At 38.7% G+C, this 20,814-nt stretch overlaps 1 protein-coding gene across 4 annotated transcripts in view; it reads left to right on the forward strand.

Moving 5' to 3' along the window:
* ITGA7 (integrin subunit alpha 7) overlaps window positions 1-20,814 on the forward strand; it is an 849,563-nt gene that overhangs the window by 534,414 nt on the left and 294,335 nt on the right. The window lies entirely within an intron of this gene.

Below are 20,814 nucleotides of genomic sequence, written 5' to 3' on the forward strand. Positions count from 1 at the left end.
CTCTGTGTACCTACTTATGCAGAGTTATTCCTGCTTCTCTTTTATTGGACAGATATTAATTTTTTTAAAGGTACAAAATCATTGCTGGTTGAGTGGATGCTCAGGAAACAACACTGCCAATGGCCTAAGTAAAAAAACATTCAAGCTTAGAGGCACCTTCCAGGTGAGAATACATTTCTTTTTTTTAATTCAGGAAGGGAAGACAGGATTACATCATCCTACAATAAAGATATCTTCCTAATAACAGGCAGATTCTATGCAGCATAGTAAGAGGTCACTGTAACAAGTATTACAGTGGTTTCTATGTGCTGGTGTTGATTAGTACTTTATTTGATTTACTTATATCAGCTAAGAATTTGCTACATTTTACATGTCATTAAACTGGTTGTTTACCTAGCAAATAATATTTATTTACTGACCATTGAACCTGCCCCAGCCACAACTATCTGCAACACTCCACTGGTCTTTTAGTAGAAGCCAAACATCCATCTTTCCCTTGGGATTTGAAGGAGACAGATAATGGAAGTATTCTGGCCTCTGCCAGGGAATATCTATGCTGAACAAACAGTGTCGCCCATCTTATGGGACAATAATGTTATTAAAAGGCCATCAGACATTCCCTTCCAAGACAACCATACCATGTGCCTGGTTTGTTCCTGAGTCTGTCAGCAGTGCTGTGGCTGAAACTTCAGCCATTTTGCCATCCGAGTAATGATTGTCATGTTTTTAATGTGAGCTGCTTCCTTGTGTTGGTCAGCCCATTCTACTAACACCGAAGTAGGCTGGCTGTCACTATAATGGCATTCTGAGTCACCATATTGGATTTAAAATCTGTAGAACAATTTATCATTCATTGTTGCTTTGTACTTACCTAATTACAGAAGGTATAATTGTTAATTGCCACTGCTCGGCAGTAATCATCGGGAGGTAGTACACATGGATCAGGAATGGAAAAGGGAAAAAGGTCAGAATGAATTCCATCAGAAAATAGTACAGGTTAGGATAGGACATGTGACTAAGTAATCAACTGAAGATGGGAGCTTTTCTCAGAATTCTAACCCCTAAAATGCAGGCTGGGGAAACGGTGCTACTTCAATAAACTATAATTGTTTCCATGTTGTTTTTCTACAGTGTATATTGCTACCATTACTTCTTGTACCAAGAGTTGGGCAAAGACAGTATGTAAACAGGAAAATTAGTTATATATTTTATCAGTCCCCACATAGTTTTGAGCACCTGTTTTGGGTGAATTAGAGAGAAATATCTTGAAACCTAGCTAGATTTTAAACTAAGACTAAGCACAGAAAGATGTAATGATCACAAGATTCAAATCTGACCCCCAAATGTTTAGCTTTGTATTCTCAAATACGAAGCTAAGGTGCCTTCCAGTTACCTGAGCTCCACTCTCACATTACAGATGGCCATCTGCACCAGAAAGGCCACTAAGTTTAACCCAGGGTCACACTACTGTCGAGAAGCAGAGATACTCTTTACTGGAGGAAAGCAAATTGTTTAACAGACTACAAAGTCATTGAAATGTGACAATATAAAAAAATCTAAATTATAACAGCATAAAAGCACATCCTGTTCATGATTCTTACTTCTTCTGTTGGACTGCTGTGCTTTCCTCACTTCTGGTAGTTGGTTTTTTAGTATTAGTAAGTCACATGTTCTAAACCCACTCCATGTGCTATGTCTGCATTGCCTGTTTTTCTGTTGCACAGATTTTATATACTTGCTAGGAGGACAGCAACTGGTATTCCAGGTACTTTGTTGACTTCCCAGATTATATCTTTTTCTCTATTTTTAATGACAGTGCAACTGTATATCAATCTACAGCCTTGTCTGATGGTTAAACAGAAAACAGTTTAAAATGTGATAAATTAGACCAATGACAGAAATGTATAACCCAGTTGTCTCCTGACCAGCGGGTTACTATCAAAGAGTAACTTTCTGAAGTAAAGAAAGAGTGTGTCCATTTATTTTACAGTTTTTACCTTCTAATCTCGTTCTGTTTCTAATAGAAAAATACACTTTTGTTGGAGTGTTCCTGTTTCTGCTAGAGGGCGGTGTACTCCTTATAGAGCATTGTTTTCTTCCAGGTGTACTGTAAGTCACAGTGCATTATCTGGTTTCAGATTTTATGATAAGAAAGACAGCTTATTGACAAGTCAATAAAAAGAACCTGGAACATCAGTAATGTGTATATTGTCTGTTCTGCTTGATAATTAATATAACATAGGCATGCTGCATGCTTTATACTAACCGGTATGTGTCCTACAAAGCATGCATGGTAACACGTGTGCATATCATTGTAATACCATTTTTACTGTACCTCACATGTTCATGAAACCTCAAACTTCCACCAGCTGTGCAGCTTCACTGCCCACTTCTACAATTCCATCACTTTCCTTACAAAAATGGCACATGCATCTAGCCCCCCTTGTACCACATTATGGGATATGACTGGTCAAAGTAAAGCAGCTCGGCTGGTGCAGCAGGAGTATCCCTAAGGTAAGGAATGGTCATACAGTATTAATGCCTCTGCTGTTTCACCCTTCACAACACTGCTACTCACATCTAATGCTAGCTTTGCTGACCCAGCCATCAGCTGAATCCATTGTACACACATACTCAATCAGAGAGAAGAGGACATACAAGTTACTTCTGAAAATGCTGACTGCTTGCACTAGCATGCTTATACCACCAAGTACCAGAAAATGTATTTTGGTTTCAGATGAATGGTTAGACTGTAAAATACTCAGGGTCTCCTTTCCACTGGCCAGTGATTGCTCTCTGCTATCACAAACAGCAGACTTTGATATCCCATGCAGGCAAACACATAGACATATGCATATGCACCTCTACACATACATAAGCATCAGAACCAGCTGAGTCCAAGACACAACATTCATTCTAATTTAGTTGCTCCTCATCATTCTGACCACATTCTCTTTGCCTGATGTTAAGTACATATGGAGTTCCATTTCCTGAGAAAGAGGAGGGGAAGAAGAAGAGTGTTGCTTCCGACATCTCAGCCTCACTGTGTCAGTTTACACCTGAAAACATGTGGTTGGGAACATAAGCAGCAGTGAACTTAAATAGGATTCTCTACAACAGTGTTTATCACACCTAGCATTATATAGATGCATTGCAAGTATCTCGGATGGTCAGTGACCTTTTCATGGAAAATCAGCAGGTGCAGTATATGAATACGATGGCATATGAAGACTTTTGGAAATTTGAATGTGTAATTCAGTGGACAAGTGATCATGAAACTGAAAATGTTGCTTTGTGTCTGTTATTGTTGTTGTCGTGGATCTTCCCCATTTAGTCCTAGCGTTTGATATCAAACTAATGGTGTTACAGTCCAGCAAAGGCCACATTTTAAAGTGGGTGGCTTGTTAAAATAGGTATAATATATGTGTAGCACCATGAGATGGAATCTCCTGCACCATAACATTTCAGATATGGCCCATAATGTTCTTCTTTTGTGTCTCTAGTTGTACATAGCTGGTAATATTCCTCACTCTCTAGGAAGTAAACTACCGGCTGTTCAAATTCTAATTATTTTTTGATGTCTGTACAATAACTGGAATGAAGCTAGAAGATGAAACAGTTGTAAGTAATAATATGTTTTTAATACTCATGCAATCAACTTTCCTTTCAATTCCAATTTATTAATAGAGTAAAATCAACAATTTTATTACCTAGCCCCATTCAGTCCCCAGAGAAAAGTAAAGGCTGCAAAATGTAAAACAAATAAATCACATACTTCATTAGTCCTGAAGTCCAAAGCCATCGAAACATATATAACAAGTTATCCCGTAAAGCCCAAACAACAGGGTTTCCAGAATTCCACACTATCAAACTCCTGCAATATTTAATCTATTTTGGGTAGCATATTCACAAGCCTAAGCAAACAGCTGTTTATAAAGGAACTAAAACGTACCATCATCCCCATGTTGAATCAGTGTATTAGGTATATTCCTGTTTATTTACACATTAAAGGACATGTGTCACTACAAACGGAAAGAGTACCTGTTTTAATCATATATTGATCTGCCATGTAGTAATAATGCCTCTACATCACTCCAAGCAATTAGAATAGCTTATGAATTATTTTAGCAAAGACTCTTTGTTGCAGAGGAAAGAAGTGCTGACTAGAAGCTTAATGATCTGAGTTCAAGTAACAAAGTGAGCACTGGAGGATCTGCGGTGGGGACTGAGAGTGAGTGGCATCTGCTGGCTCAACTGCTTCCAGGGAAGGTGGTTCTCAGTCAGCCATTGCTCCCAGCAAACCAAGCCCTGTTGTTGGCTATTGATCATTATGAGACCAACTTGGATGCCCAGACCAGAAATGGTAGCTTTCAGAGGGTGTCTACATGGGGGCATCTGCACATCAGGAAGAGCATTAAGTACACTGTGGGGATGCAGTGCCGGTCTCACCACCTGGTTTGGCATTAGGGCTTAACAAAAAAAAAATGCCTGACTATCGAAGTGAATGAGGGCTTTATTGTGGACCCATTGGTTGTCCAGAGGTTTAGTGGTGGCTTGTAACATTGCCAGCCATTTAATGTGCCTAGACGCTGCAGGGGGGTAGATGGCAATGTTGGGTTCCTCCTGAGGGCCCACAAGCAACCAGTTAGGGTGGCCTACAGAGTGGTTCTGGCAAGCCATTTGGTGGACAACTAAGCTATAGAGAAGGCAGGTAGTCTGCAGACGACTGCGATAAAGCAACCCTTACATCTCCTGGGTGACAGTCCCCTCCAGTTGGGAAAAGGTTTCATGGTCATAGGATCATAGGAGGTTACTAGGCTAATGACCCTAGGGCCCTTACAAGCCTAGCCAAGTTTTACCCTTATTTCCACGATCAGTACCTATCACCTCTGTCCAAGAGAGACATAGGTGGAACCCTTGGGGAGAATTTATGGTTACCCAGCCAATTGTCCAGATTCCATTTGAAGAGGGCCAATGAGGTGCTCTGCTTGACATGAAGCAGGAGTCTGTTCCAAAGGTGTGATAACCTCAGGGAAACAAATATGTCCCTCCAGCAAAGTCTGCTAATGTCACATACCAGGTTAAGGCCATTAGAGCAAGTAACTTGTGGACCATTTGATTTACGGATATGCAGCATTTCCAATAAACAGGGTCAAAGATTGCTCTATATGCAAGGCATCGATCACCTCTGAGTAGTCTGTATGAAACAGAATAAAATGACAGTGATTTCAGTCGATCCTCATAAGACAGATGCTGAAGACCTTGAATTTTCCTTGTGAGGAACCTTTGTGGTCTCTCTAATTGCTGCAGGTGCTTGGAAAGGTACATACCAATAGGGGCATTATACTGAATTATTGGCCTGATGAGGGAAGATTACAGGGAGGTTATAACTTCTTTTTTTCTGGAGGCAATGCCCTTACTTATGAAATGAGCTATATAGAATGCCCTTCTTACCACTGTGGAGACATGGTGATCAAATGTAAGGTCACTGTCAACCTGTGTGCCCAGGTCCCACACCACTGAGTGCGTACTTAGGGTGTTGTTATTGATATGGTGGTTAGCAGGGACATCACTCTTACCGAAAGGGATGATAATACATTTGTTTGTATTGAGTTTAAGGCCATGACTTAGGCACCAGTCATTTGTTTGTGTAAGACCCTCTTGTAAGATGTTGACATAATTTGGAGATTCTATGACCACTCCCAGTTTGCAGTCATCAGCAAACTTTGTTAGCCATAGACCTTTAGTTTTAGTTTGCACTTTGGAGAAATAGATTGCAAACAATAGAGGTCCCAGGACTGATCCATGTGGAACACATTGGTTATAGGTCTGATGTTGGAGGTGGATTCCCCTATTTAATTATATGGGTTCTATCAGTGAGCCAGTTAGCAACCCATCTAATGATATACAGGTTGATACCTAGCTGGGTGAGTTTGTCAGTTATGGGAGGGGGGGGGCAGTGTCAAAAGCATTGGCTATGTGTAGGTAGGCTGTATGCACACATTTCCCCTCATCAAGGACCTTAGTGACTGTCTTGAAGAAGTCTACCAGGTTTAACAGGCATGTTCTCCCTTTGAAAAATCCAAATTGAGTAAGGTCAAGTTTTTGAAGGTTACCAATATCTTTGTTGATAAGGTCCATGACAATTCTCAACATGGCCTTGTATATAAGGCTAGTCAGCCTAATAGGTCTATAGTCAGTGGAAGCACTACCTTTGTGCAAGGGGATAATGGTGGCCTTTTACTATTCAGCTGAGATGAAGCCAGTGCTTAGACTATGATTGAAAAGAGTACCCAATGGCATTGCTAATTCTTGTTTGAGCCCATGTAGGACACAACCTGGGATGTTATCAGGTCCCATGGATGCTGTCTTTTTGACCTTAGAGAGGGCATTCATGACCTGCTCTTTAGAGATGCAAGGTAGAGGACAGGTGGTAGGGATGTCTTGGAGTAAGTGTGGTGGGGACAGGTGAGTGAAGTTTTTACAGAACCTGTTGGCTAACAGGTTAGCAATGTCCACAGTCTCAGCATATGTGGTGTCATTAACTACCAGTTCAGCAAAAATCTGGGCCTTTCCTTTTAGGTGATGGATGTAAACTGGCCAGCAGGCACAGGGGCAAAAAGAATGCAAAAAATCAATTATTCTTGCCAAAAATGGTTTGACTGACACATACGCATACTTATACGATTGTTTTTCAGCCAAGCTTCTCCTTCCCAAAATGTGCTGTGTACTTCCAGAATACTACCTATTCAAACCCATCCTTTCTAATTTGTCACCTCTTGTTCATTAATTTAAAATGCAGTAATCTAAAGCAGTATTTCCTTTCAGTATGTTTGGTATCAAATACTTTCAGCAACGTCTTCTATATTTTGTTAGTTGCAAGTTGATAAAAACACTTTCATGGCCTCTCTTTCTTTCTTTCTTGTTTCAACAAAAAGTGGCCTGTTTGCTTGCTTTTGTTAAGACCATGAAACTATGAGTGAGTGGTACCCTCTCCCACTCACTGGCAATGGACCTAAAAGAACACTATGGGCAGAAACTGAAAAAAAATATATATATATTATATATACCCTTTTTATCTTGTCTAAAAGTTGTATACAGTCCAAACTTGCCAGCATTACAATAACAGATTATTGCTATTTTTACTTTTTTTCTAACCCTGAGTACCCTCATGGGGCAAATATCCTGATGTTATATTATTTTCTTATAACAATGCTTTTTACCTTTAATGCACCATGAGGGCACAACTGATAAAAATAATTGTCTCACCTGTATAATTTCAGCTCAGATTACTTAAATGGGAAACATTGAGAATATTGTTAAGTTTGAAAATCCTCAGTAAAAGTGTCAATGACTGATTTGCATTGACTCTATAAAGTGCTTGCAGAACTGTAAAGAAATAGGTGAGATAATATATCATTTTTAAAAAGTGGAGCTTTGTGAGTTTCATGCCCTGTTTCCCACCCACCTTCTTGCCCGAGTCAGACAGAGTATCATATGTCCTGGTTTGCAAACTTCAGCTAATTAGTGAAGTTGCTTTCAGTGGTTATCAAGAGTCTTCATCCTCAGACAACAGAAAGCCCAGGGGGATAGAAATAATGCAGCTGCAAATGTCAGTACACAACAGTAGAGCTTTGTGTTCTGATTCTGAATAACTTTATGACCCCAGTGAGTGTGAAAAAACAAACAAACTGCACATACTTGCTTTGTTTGTGTTTTCCTTGCCAAGAAACTTTCAAATGCAATAGGTAAAATGATCTAAGGAGATGACTTCCTAAAGTGAGTTTCATGGTTTTTCAGTTAGCCAAAATGTGGCGTATACTGAAGAAGATGATTAGGTTATAAATGCCACAGATGGAAATAAACTTCTTAGTTTTTAACTCACTAATTCTAACACTGATTCTCAAGTTTTGTGCTAATCACACATAAAGTGCTAGCCTATGGGGACTGCCTTGTCCCATTAAATCAGTAAAGCTTAAAAGCCTGACCACATGCATTTCTTTTGTTTGGTTGTGGCTTAATTATGGTACTGAATTTGTAGTATTTACTGCTATTATTATGCACTTTAAATGCAAGAAAAATTACTTCAGCTAAAAAAGAAATGCAAGAACGTGCTTTTCATCTTCAGCTGAAAAGATTTTCCATCATTTAACTCCCCTCCTGATTCATAGCTCTAGGCAGTTGTACTCTAACCTGCCAGCATTCATGAATGTTACACTTAATTATCTGACCTCTTTTTAGTGTTAATGACATAATAAGTAGAAGTATGGGGACCATTCCCTTAACTAGAGAATACACTCTGTGGAAAGGAAAAGTGTTTGATGCATAGTTGTCAATGGAATTTTGGCAATTCTTTGAAAAGAAATACAGCAATATTTCATGGAAGGTCAGAAATGATGTACAGAGTGACTGACAGTCATAAGAAAAAGAGTGAAAGATAATTAAACAACCCTTTGTTATGTGTGTGACTTTAGAATTTGGGTTAAAAAGAAGGAAAATACTTAGTGATGGAAAAAAAATGACATGTTATTGTAGTGAGATCTGTTAAACTTAATGCTAACAATAATGTTTGACCATAGGAGCCTTCATAGTAATATTTAAATTAACCATATTACCTGACATTTATACATATGAAATAATACATTTGCTTTGCTTCAAAGACATTCCCACCACCTTTCTTTTAGTGCTCCAAGCTTTGTCCTGTTTACATTTTTGTTTTTCCTGTATTCCAAAACTTGATAGTAACAGCACTGTAAGGAATCATTTACAGTCTGTTTTCTGTTTCTCCCATTTAATAGTACAGGATTCCAGTGTCAGAATATTTTTCCTTCATATATAACCAACCATAGCTGAAAACCATGCTGATGGTCTCCTCAATTTGGAATGAATACGTCCTGAGTAGCTGATCATTTACACCAAAAACACAAGGCTGCTTTGCTCTCAACACTCATTCTTGCTTCAGAAGCTGTCTGAGGCAGCTACATGTCACAAACTCTGCATTCTAAAACATACTTAGAAATGTCTGTAAGTCAGCAAACCAGCAATGAATAAGCAAATATTAATTTATCATTAATTTAGGCTTGATCATGTATTTAATCTGAATCCATCATAATGGTACTGCATAAAATGACAATTGACAATTCTAGTAACGACTACCCCTCCAGAAAAAAAATACAGTATCAAGTGTCATTTGGGTTTGTTTCAGTCTTGATAATAACTTTTGCTTTGGATCCCTTTCTGTCTATAAAAGATCAAAAAAGTAAGTGCATAGGACCTGAGATGATCTCGTCCATCATCTTTAACCTATAAGGCTTAGCTGAAAGCTCAGATCAGCCCAGCAAGTGAAACTTTCCCAAACTGTAACTCTTCCCATCCTCCCATAATTCTTTGTGCAAATTAGACTCCAACTTTCCTTTATCACTTGAAAAGTTCAAAGCACTGAAAATGTTCCCATACTGTTTGATAGTTTTGAACTGCCTTTGGTCTGAAATGATTAGTATTCCTGTGAAATGTCCTGCATTCAGATTATACCCTTCCTTCTTGTTACCTAATGGCATTTTTTTGTTTATTTATTAGTTTTTTCTTAGGTTGATGTCCTAGAAATCAGTTTATTCCTTATTCTACAGTTCTATGCCTTTTCTTTCCTCCTGTTTCCTTTTGTTTTCCTTATTAGTGGATATTTTGTTAGGCTAATACATTTGACTAACATTGTTTGGCCAATGAGTTGTATAGCAATTATTTTTAGAATTGTTTATGTAACTATGGCGAATACTAGTTTTAAAAATGTACAGGATGCATTGTGCATTCACAAGCCACCGCGCAGTGCTTCTGTACACTTTGTGTAATTTGTTTAAGGACTGAGCATTCAGTAGTGCAACACAAGAGTTTGTGTGAATTTGATAAGAGGACTTTAAGTCACTACTGCAACAAAGAAGTATCAAAGGGATTACTAGATAAGAATAGAACTAGAAAACATGATCCTTTCCTTCAAAGCTGAATAAATTTCAATAGCCTAAGGATAAACTGAGAGAGAAAGTTTGCCAGATTGATTCTGACTCCAGATCTCCCATTGTCAGAAAGCATTCTAGAGACCATAAAGAATCTTCTTCTTTTACAGGGAATATATCCATGGTCATTTCTGACTCAGCACCAGCTCAGTCAGTTCAGTCAGCTTGTCTCCTCAGTTCCCAGACACTGTATGTTTTCCCACTCTGATATGGAGCTATTCAGCTAACTTCCTCCAGGCCTCTCATCTTTAGATCCAGCCATTTGTTTTCTTCTTACTGAATGCTAGTGGTGGACTTTGACACCTCCAAGATGATGGTAGCTTTGTTACAGGACCAGGTGAAGACCAAGCCCATCTCCTTCTGCTTCCAGGACAGACAGATTCTGGTGTACATACTTCTACCTTAGCTTTTTTTTTTTTTTTTTTTTTTCATCAACCCTTTTCCCAGAGGCAGTTTTAAAGTTTATACAAGAAACCAGTAACCTCCCTTCTCAGTTGCTGCATTTGTTGACAGATACAGCTATGTTGGGCATATGTCTAATGAGATCAGTGCCTTCATCTTTGTATGTCAAACATTGGCCATAACTTTGTTGCAAATTGTCCCCACATACTTACATATGCTAATGATTTTTTCACTTCCGATACCTGGAGTCAGCAACTTGAACCCTGGATCAGAGACTCAAAGTTAGGATTAGCACCAAGCCCAATGGTGTTGATTCAGCCTTTGATGTCATTTGCCTTTGAGCTTTTGACAGTGGTATCAGTTTCAATTGACCTGTTGGCATCAGGGACCTAGTTAGTACTCCATTTGCTGTTTTGTGTTATTGCTGAAGTCCTTAAAGCCTCTAGTTTTTTTAGGAACTGACCTGATGCAACAACATTTCAGCAGTAAGTCTACACACAGTTACATATCTGGCTCTCTTTATGATTCCTACTCATTGGACAATTCCCCCTCAGGAATCCCCAGGAAACGTAGACATAAGAGGAAGCATCTTGAGTATCTTCTAGAGCCTGCCATGCCAGATGCCGATAATGGGGATGAAAGTGATTTCTTCCTCCCCTCATAATTATCTTACATTTGGGTGATTTCTTGAGCTAATGAGAAAGAAGGGAGATTGACCATCTCACACCCTCTTATCTCCATAGAGGGTTCTTTTCTTCCTTCTTACCTTCCAGGAAGGTTTCTCCAGAGGATAAAATGGTTGTCATGTCTATCCAGGAAGCTTGGAAAGACCTAGATGTGGTTGCCTAGATCATGAGATAACCCAGAACACATACTTCAACTACCTCTGAACTATAAAATTCCAGCCAAAGGCAGCTATTATGGATTCCATCATTGCTATGGCTGCCCTTATGAGGAAACCAACCCCTCAAAGTTCTGTGATCAAGCCTATCCAATCAAAGAATCTCAAAATGCAGCTCATTTTGGGTAGAGAGTGCAGATATCTTCCACATTTTGCCTACGGATCTCCATTATTTGTCACATATGACAAGGTTCTAGCAAAATCTTGCAGATGAATTCACAAGTCACTGGAATGGTTACCCAAGGGTTAGGAGTGCATCAAGACAGCTGATTTCCCAACTATCAACCATGGTGATATTGTCCAGTGAATCCATGTATCTTACAAAGAATGCTATGGATAGATCAGCAAAAACAAGAGGCACAAGCATTGTGGTTCACTGCCTCATATGTCTGTACATGATAAATTTTACAAAGAATTTTTAGGCATCCTTTATAAATGCCTTCAAGCGTTTCAGTCCACAAGTTAGAGAGAAGCTCCAAGAGAGCAAGGAAGATGGCAAAGTATCACACTGCAATGGAATGCAACTTCCAGGCACCACAGAGAACCTTTTCTATGAACCAAAAGAGTCCTAAGCACAAGACGTTCAAGCTTGTATCCCAGCAGAAGGAGAAACCGCAGTCGGGGGGGGGGGGGCGCAACAGGGCCATAGTTCCTTTCCTACACAGACAGACTCAAAGTCCTACACAGACAGACTCAAAAAAACTCCAGCTATTCTCTATCTCATATCGTCTACTAAGAGGCGATCTCTGCTTGACTTACAAAGCCATGTCTGACCCAGCTCTGTTAGAAATGCTACATCTAAAGAAATCCCAATCCCTCCCCACCACATACTCGAGAGACTTCAACCTCATTTCCACAATCAACAAAACATGCTGGAGGGACAGGTTCATAACCCAGAGACAACCATGCTCTGGAATAGACTTCCCATACATGTCAAGCAGAGCACCTCACTAGCCCTCTTCAAGAGAAATCTTGATGAGTGGATGGAAAATAGGAAGTTCACTCCAGGGATCACTCCAGTGGCTCTACTTGATAGAGGCACTGGGAACTAACGACGGGCGGCACAATTCCAAGACACTTCTATGGGCTAGGCTTGTAAAGGACCCAGGGCCATTAGCCTAGTACACACCTATGAACCTATAAATGGACATCTGCCCAGAGGCATAAACAGTCAAAAGAGTCTTGGGTTTTGAGACTTCCCTTCTGCTGGGCCATTGTAATGAATCTCTGATAGCTTTCCTACCTGTCCTATTCTAGAAGTAATCAGAGGTAAATTACCCATCATTCAACTGCATGGTGTATCATCACACAGGACAAATAAATAAGGACTTTAAGTCTTCAACCCCCCCCCCCCTTTATATTCTACCTAGGCTGCTGTCCCTTTCACTAGCAAACATCTCATCCTGTAAATGAAAAGTGGCTAAAGAAGCGGTCATCAGCCTCCCAAAAATAAAAGCATTCAGTAAGTCCTACCTGATCAGTAAATTCTGGATACTATTCAAGATTCATTTTGGTTATGAAAAAATATCTCTGACAAGTGTTAGATTTAAATGGCCTGAATCATTTCATCCCAAATCTGGATAGTGTCTGAGTAGGTGATGCACCATTGCCAAGCCAAGTGTGATTGCACGTGCTTTCTAGACCTCCAAGATGCTTACTTATGCATCAAAATAGCTAAGAAGCTGAGGAGGTTTCTGTGCATCAGTGTAGGAATCAAATATTGCTAGTTCAGGACTCTTCTGCTTGGTCGGTTTCATCACAACCTCCCTGCTGCTCACCAAATGGATGGCCATGGTGACAGCATAGCAGAGGCTGCAGGAAACACATATCATTTCATACCCAGACAACTCGCAATGAGCCAAACGAATGGTAGAATATCTGCAGAAAACTTTACAGATTATGTTCTTATTCCTTGACATTATAGTGGACACTGTAAAGCCACAGTTCAAGCTTTCCCAGAATCTGATGCTTATTTGGTGCAACTTGGACACAGTCAAACACACAGTCAGTTTAGCTTAAGAAAGAATTCTGTCTCTCCACAGAACAATGGGTGAGATCATCCACAAAACCTCAATTCCAGCACACTTATGCCAAAAAGCACTAAGACTGATGGCAGCCACTATTTCTGAGTCACCCACGCCAGATTCCACATGAAAGAAATGCACTGGTCTCAAATCTCAAATGGTTTCTTATTTCAGATCAAGATTTCCCAAGCTTGCAAGTCTTATCTCAGCTGGTGTATGCATATGCACAGTCTTACTCACTCTTACTGTAGGCAACTACTTTGTCTTTCCCATTCCCATAATAACCATCACCATGGACATATGAACCCCAGGCAGGCAGGCTTTGTCAGGTGACAACAGCCCAAAGACTATGATCACAACATAAAGCCAAACTGCATGTAAATGCGTTGGAGATAACAGCAGTACTCCTTAGCTTGCAAGCACTTCAACACTCTCTCATACACCTTGGTTTGGTAGATAAAAGAAGAAAGGAGTCAAACCTTGCCCCCTGTGCAAGAAGGCCTTACAAATATGGGAGTGGACCATGTTGTGAACCCTTTTTCTGACAGTGACCCGTACTCTGTATCAAGGCAGTTCTCTAAAGAATAGGCTCAGAAGCTGCCTTATGATGCCACATGGGTGATCCTTAAACTTGTTAGCGGCACAAAGAACATTCCATGACTGGGGGAAGCTTTGCTTCTGTCTTTTTACATCCTTGACAAACCCTAGTACAGCAACTTATTTTCCCTTTCTCCACAGACTGTTCATTTCATTGCAGCTCTTCTGGATACTAGTCAAATGAAGTTTTTCCTGCCAAAGAATGGCTAGTCAGTGCTCTAGATAAGGCCAGTCTGTCCTTTTGGCACTCACAGAGTGAAGCACATTCTCCTTTATAAGACATGTCAAGCCTACTGGTAGCATCATTATTCTGTCTTCCTCATACTTTTCTTTGCATAGGAACTTTGGATGTTTTTTTCTATTCCTCTTATCAGATTTCCTGCCTCCATGTTTTCCCATTTAGGTCCAACCTCAATTAAATGCCATATCCTTCTCTAGAGAGTATCTTTGAACAGTGTTTTCTGAGCCAATTATTTTGGAGCAGTAGTATCTTAGATTTTTTTCTTAAAGTATGCGTTTGTTCCAAGCCTTGAATGGCCACCGTTACATGATTATAGAACAGTAGAGATTCAAAAAGGTTGCAGTCCTGCCTCATCCAATAATATCAGATGAAAACTGATGATTGGTCAAAGTAAATACAGGCACACTTGCATAGATGAAGCTTCACAATTATTGACTGTTGATTCTATAGCAGATGCAATTATCTAGAACTTAGTTCTTTAAGATAAACCCAATTAATTAATGAAGAGGGCAGCTTACTCCCCTGTCGCCTGCACAGTGGCACTAAGAGAGTACACTAGGTGGCATTAGGCTTCCTGACTATCAGGCGTGACAGACAAGCTATCACAGATGTACAGAGGCTGTTTTGACTGAGTGGCTTGTGTCAGAAAACTTAGCAAACTCTTCAAAGCTTTCATAACTCTGCACAACGTATTCCATTCCGGCTCCGTGCAAAGCTATTTCATAACTAGTCTAGAAGCACAGAATCTCATTCTTTCTTTGAAGCTGTTTTGGGCTACAATGAATAAGTTACTTTCATTATGCATCTCCCGCAAACTGTCATCCAGAAGGCCCTGCAGGGGTAAGAGGATGATTATTACTCCAGAAAATTCCCCAAAAAACATGTAATTACCTCTGATTATACTCTGTACATTACCAGAAAGCTCAGATCTTCTAAAAACGTGTTTTGCCATTATCCAACCACTGATTTCTGTGTTTCCAACCTCTGTGTGAGAAGATATAAATCACTTATTTTATAGTGTTTCAGAATTTTCATCAATGCTTTTGCCATAGTGTAGGCTTTCCACAAAGAAATACTGCACAAAAAGTGGAAGAAGTTAGCTATTTGGTAATTTAAGATGCGTACAAATTATTATCCATCTTTGTACATCAGATTTTGGATCATGCACAGTCTAATTCTAGTACAAGTAATTAACTCTTTGGGCTCATGTTAATGTTATATCAGTGCTTTACAAGCCAAGGAATATTCATCTTTACTGAGTTTCCTTCCCAGAAAATATGTCTGAGACACATTCTTCATACTAAACCACCAGTTAGAAAAACAGTCACTACGTGATGTCACAGTTAAGTCATATAGAAGCTTACTTACATTCCATTTAGATAACTGAATTTTTTACAAGCTGAGATGTCTTGTCTGGAAAGTCATGTTTCAAGTGGCTATAATGCCTCTGAGAACCCTACTTTTTTTATATAGTTTCATAGGTAAGTAGTAGGCTGGTTGCCCTTATGGGCCATTTTAAGCCAAGCCAGTCTCCCTTTTTGTGCTTGAATTAACCTATCCCATTTGGTTAAAGATTGCCTTTACCCATCCCATGGTCTATAATTCTCTATTACCCCTATGGGAATGAGTGATGCCATAACATAGATAATGTGAGAGTCCCATGCTGGGATAAAGCTTTTAAGAGCTGCCTCTGTCTGTTAGTAGTACAGGAGGCAGTCCCAGGGTAAACTTTCTGTCTCCTATCCATATATCCATGTTGCTGTTGAATATGAGCAGGAATGAGCTTTGTTTTACAGGAATGGGGAGTCTTTTCCATATCAGCAGTTCCACACTAGTCAGCTCAGAGCTAAGGATCTAAGAATTCCAAAGCTGCTGTTTGCTAGGAATCTTTTAAATTGTAATAGTTCCATGACATCCAGACCAAAAGATGGTTTTTTTTTTTCCATTTCTTAACCTGTTTTTAAATTCATTTTAAAAGTCTGCATCTATTTTAGCCAATGAGTTTAAGGCTATATTAGTAATTCCAGTACATAGTTGTAGTCCATTTTGCTATTTAAGTGGGCTAACTGTTGATTATGAAACCCTAGTTTCATTCTTATGCATTGTGTGTATGCCAGGATAGTTCAGGACTAATGTTTGCATTAATTCAGTTCTGGGTTAGTCATCTCAGAGCTAAGGGTCAAATTAGTTTTCCCGCTTACCCACTAGGTTGGAGTTGTGTTCTTAAACCAATGCATATGTTGTTGCCTACCCTTTATGATAAGTTGACAGCATAATTCTATTCCTTTCCCTGTTTATTTGCTGTTGAAAATAAGCACATAAGTATCATTTTGCAAAGTCTCTCCCCCTAACCTTTAAGGCTAAAATAAATTTGACAAAACTGCTTACTACTGAGTGTACTGATATTGCTTGCACTGATTTTAGTATTAAATTAGTGAGTTTTTCCTGTAATTAGTTTACTGGTTCTTGCCGGTGGCAGAAGAAAGTTTCCAGGCTAGGTATTTTGTATTGAACTTTAAATAATCAGTGGCAAGTTCACCCAAACATTATACTAAATAAACCAAACTCCAAGCAGTTATAGTTACTCCGGCCCCCAAAGTCATTCCTGTCAGTATCATGGACTAGCATTTTCCCAAAACTTCTCTAGTGAGCCTGATTGAGATGGGTATCTTGAGACAGTGTAAGAATTTAGATATGCTGTCTGATGATCATCTATTACTCAAACAGCGAAACATAATGTGCGAGAGAAGTGCATATATAATGTTCTTGGAGACAAATATATCACACACTGTAAACTTAGGCACCAAAACTGTCAGCAGTACACCACACACCACACCTCACCAAGGCCATCACAATAAACAATCCATCATAAGCTAAGATTCTAAAGATTAACTTGCCTAAACCTCAAAGACCTCCAAAACAGAGCACAGGCACAAAGCACATTCAGCAAGTTAAGCATACCTCTCATACAGCACAAAGAAGTTGCAAAGTCATGGATGCTGATCCCAAAAGCAGGCATCGATCCAACCAAGCAGTCTTGTTATAGGTGACTATTGCAAGATACGCAGATGCACCAATTTATTTAAATAAATTGGGGCAAAAGCGCTCATATATGCAGTCTCATTTATCTTTATTAGTCTTTGGTTTTGCCCGTGTTTTTATAGTTTATTATTTGGTTGTCCTGGTGGTTTAGTGGAACGAATTCCAAGATTTAGTTAATACTTAGAAGGTGATATATATATATATATATATATATATATATATATATATATATATATATATATCACCTTCTCTTGTTAAATTAAGTCATAAATTAGTGTTCTTTTTCTTTAAAACTGCTGGCACCTCCCCTGCAAATATCTCTGTGTTTAGGGACTTCTCAAAAGCAAACCTTCTTTAATTACTTTATGATCTAAAGAAATTATGCAGTAATTGGTCTCTGACTGATCCCCTTGCCAAAGACACTGCTATTTCGCTGACAACCAGCATCTACTTCTCTTTAAGTAGTTGCACTGATGAGGTATTCTTTATCTGTACAACATATAATGTAGAATTTAAAAACAAATCCCTATAGTGGAATACCTGTATAAACAAGAGAAAGAAGTTAGTTAATGCTTATAAGAAGTCTCATTCTGTATAAATTAAGAGCACACATAAGCAAACTAGTAAAGAAACAAAGAGAATCATTAGGAAGCTATTAGCTGAATATGAATGTAAATATCCATTTAAACCCAAAATAACTACACATCTTACTTTAACCGTATCAGGTAGTTAAAAAATAACACCCCATCAATGTTCAGTGTGCCCACTCTGATCAAAAGGAAGTAGTTAATATCCTAGCTAACATATTTAGTGCACATTTTATTCTACCCAAAGTTACAGCTATTCCTCAGTCCCAGACACACCCCTTAATTACTATGTAATAAGTTTTCTCAGCCCTCTCAAAAACTAAGAGCACCTCATCTGTGGGCCCAGAAAACATACCAGGTTGCCTGATTATAAGTAACAAATATTGCCTGTTTGAACCCCTATTTAGTATCTGTAATCTAAGCCTTTCTGCTGGTTATATTTCTGAGGCCTGGAAAACAGCCACCATTGCAATGCCACTGCACAAGGGTGGCTCTACAACAGACTCTAGTAACTATACAGCTATTAGTCTCACTAGCCTAACATGTTAAGCTATGACTGTATTATCTCAGACCTCATTAATCCGGACAATGAAAATCTCTTAAACCTGTACCTCCAACAATTTGGCTTTGTCAGAGGAAGGTCCTGCCACTTTAACCTTATTAATGCTTTTGAAAACCTCACCAAAGCAGTGGATAGTGATTATTCAGTACATACAGCATATCTGGGTGTAGCTAAGGCCATTCACATTATTCCCAATGCAGGCGTTAATGTTAGAATTGTTACTCTGAATGTCAATCTTTATGTTGTGCAATGACTAGATAACTAGTTGTCTGACAGACCCTATGTGGTTAGAGTCACAAGTGTCACTTCTGAAAGCAAAAAAAAAGTTACCACTTGTTTACCACATGGATCAATGATGGAAACATTCCTATTTGCCACCTGTTACTCAGATATTTAGGCCAACACTCCTGGCCTATAGCTAATTAAGTTTACAGATGGCTCACAATTGCTCCAACATGGGTTAGACCATGTTAACTATTGGTGCAAGGACAACGATCTGAAATTAAATGTGAAAAAATGTAGAGTAGTTAATTCTGGTTAACAAAACATTTCTCATATCATAAATGTGGCTCACCCCTCCGATCAAATGCTGTTATAAAGGAGCTAGGTACTCTTGTTGATAATTTCTTATTTCTGTAACTATTATGTCTCTGCAATAATTCAGAAAGCCTTCTATCTGACTTATCTAATCTCCAAAGGCATCTCCTCTAGATCCAAATAAGTCTCATTTTCTCATTGCTCTTAGCTCATCAGACCCATTATTAAATATAATGCCAGTTTTGCCATGTACTTTTCTAAACATATCTCTTAACTTAAGAGACCTTAATGATTCCTAATTAACGAAATCAGTGGCTTCAAAAGTCTGCCATCAGCACAGACTGACAGTCCTCTCTCTGTACTCAGTTTCTTATTGTTGCTTCCATGGGGATCTGTGTCTAACATTTCAAGCCATGAATGTCCAAATCTTTTTGATGTCCTGTTCCTTCTCAAAACAAATGGTTCCTCAAATATCCAGTTATAGAAAATAAACCTTTATCAAGAGACAAGTAAGAAACACTGATTCAGTAGGCTCATATCCAATGTATCCCCCGCCTCTGGAACACACTTCCACTGAATCTCAAGTAGAGCAGCACTCTTGCAACCTTCAGTGTTAACCTAGATAGCTGGATGTGCAGCCACACATTTCCCCTAGCCTATCTTGTAATGTCCTCTTTGAATCTAAACAGAATGTTTGAATATGAGTAATTATCCCGGCTTGTAATAGTCTGCAGACTGATTGACTACTACTTACCTATGAATAAATGCACACATTTAACAAACAGAACATATCTAAGTAGGTATTTTTGCAGGGTGGATATAAAAGGATTTGTGCTTTTAACACTGAAGAAAGTTTTCTGCCTCAGTAATATAATATCTGCCTAACTTTGTGGATATTTCTGAATCATAAATTAAACTTTAAAATGTAAATAATGCTAACAGCTAGTATGGTTTGTTAACAATAAGGCATTTATTTCTTCTACATTTCTGGAGACACAGTTATCAAAACAAATTATATTTTGGATGTGGCTGAAAAAGCAGGTTTTACTGGCTTTAAGCATAGTCCACCAGGTACCATTTCAACTGAACCCAGAAGATCTCTCAGACAGGTCTCAAATGCTAACAAACGGGTTGGAAAATGACTGAGAAATGTTACAGTAAGAGGTAATTTACAATTGGTACCTTTACACAAAACATTTTTAGACCCATTTTGAGGTATAATAATGTCTTTACTATCTAAAATGAAACTCAGTTGAATAGGATAGAATCGGTACAAAAAAGATTTACCAAAAGTATCAGATCTTTCCCAAATTTATATTACAAAGATAGATGTAAAAAATTAAGTTTGTTTACCAGTCATTACTGATAGTTTAGCGGTAAATTGATTCTGGTCTATAAGGTTTTTAATGGCATGTTCTACTAGCCATCATGAATTTAAATATTAATGACTACACAAAAACTCATAAACATTCAAATCGTTCTTATATAATAAACAGTCATAGAGCAAATATGAGAGGTTCGTATATCACTCACAAAATAACAGTATTATGAAATAAATTGTATTTGTTCATATGTAAGTCATCTTCCTTGAATTGTTCTAAATATAGCGTAGATAAATGGATGGGTGACTGGGTATATGACTCAACATTTAAGGAAAGAGTGTTCCTCGATGGGCCCTGATCAGCACCGGAAGGTGAACATATGAACATATGACAAATATGGACAGGTAAATGGTCAGGCTACAATTAAACTATTTGCTGGGCTGCCAACCAGTCCTGAGCTGGGATTGTCACATTTCCTCACCCACTCGGTTTGTAAATAATAACATGTAGCATCAAGATACCCAGCGTCTGCTTTTCTCAGTAAGGAACACATAGCTAAGTACCACTTCTGCTGCATCTTACCTATGAAATA

This window comes from Protopterus annectens, chromosome 9.part0 (genome assembly GCF_019279795.1).
Source record: "Protopterus annectens isolate FY-2018-M chromosome 9.part0, PAN1.0, whole genome shotgun sequence".
Classification (NCBI taxonomy): domain Eukaryota; kingdom Metazoa; phylum Chordata; order Ceratodontiformes; family Protopteridae; genus Protopterus; species Protopterus annectens.